The sequence below is a fragment of the Arachis duranensis genome, chromosome 2, assembly GCF_000817695.3.
Source record: "Arachis duranensis cultivar V14167 chromosome 2, aradu.V14167.gnm2.J7QH, whole genome shotgun sequence".
Taxonomy (NCBI): Eukaryota; Viridiplantae; Streptophyta; class Magnoliopsida; order Fabales; family Fabaceae; genus Arachis; species Arachis duranensis.
Genome location: NC_029773.3, coordinates 73,058,153 through 73,058,484, shown reverse-complemented (window position 1 = coordinate 73,058,484; position 332 = coordinate 73,058,153).

The window sequence follows — 332 nt, the reverse complement described above, 5'->3', positions numbered from 1 at the left end:
TTCTGGCATAACTCTCTGGAAAATGGCTGGGCATTGGGTGCAGCACCATCGGCGCGCCCGCGCACATCACGCTCACGCGTGAATGGCATTTTTGGGAAGAACGGCGCGCACGCGCCAAGTGCGCCCACGCGCAAGGGGTCATTCTGCTAAAAATTTTCTAAGTTAAAAGCTGCAGGATTCACCAATTTAAACCCCAATCTTCCAACGGACATAACTTTCTCATTTTAAAGCGTTTTTCACCCGTTCTTCGAACGGCATGGACATCCCGGATCCAATTTTATTTCTAAACAGATTTAACACAAAACGGAGATCCGTAGTCCAAGTTATGTCCT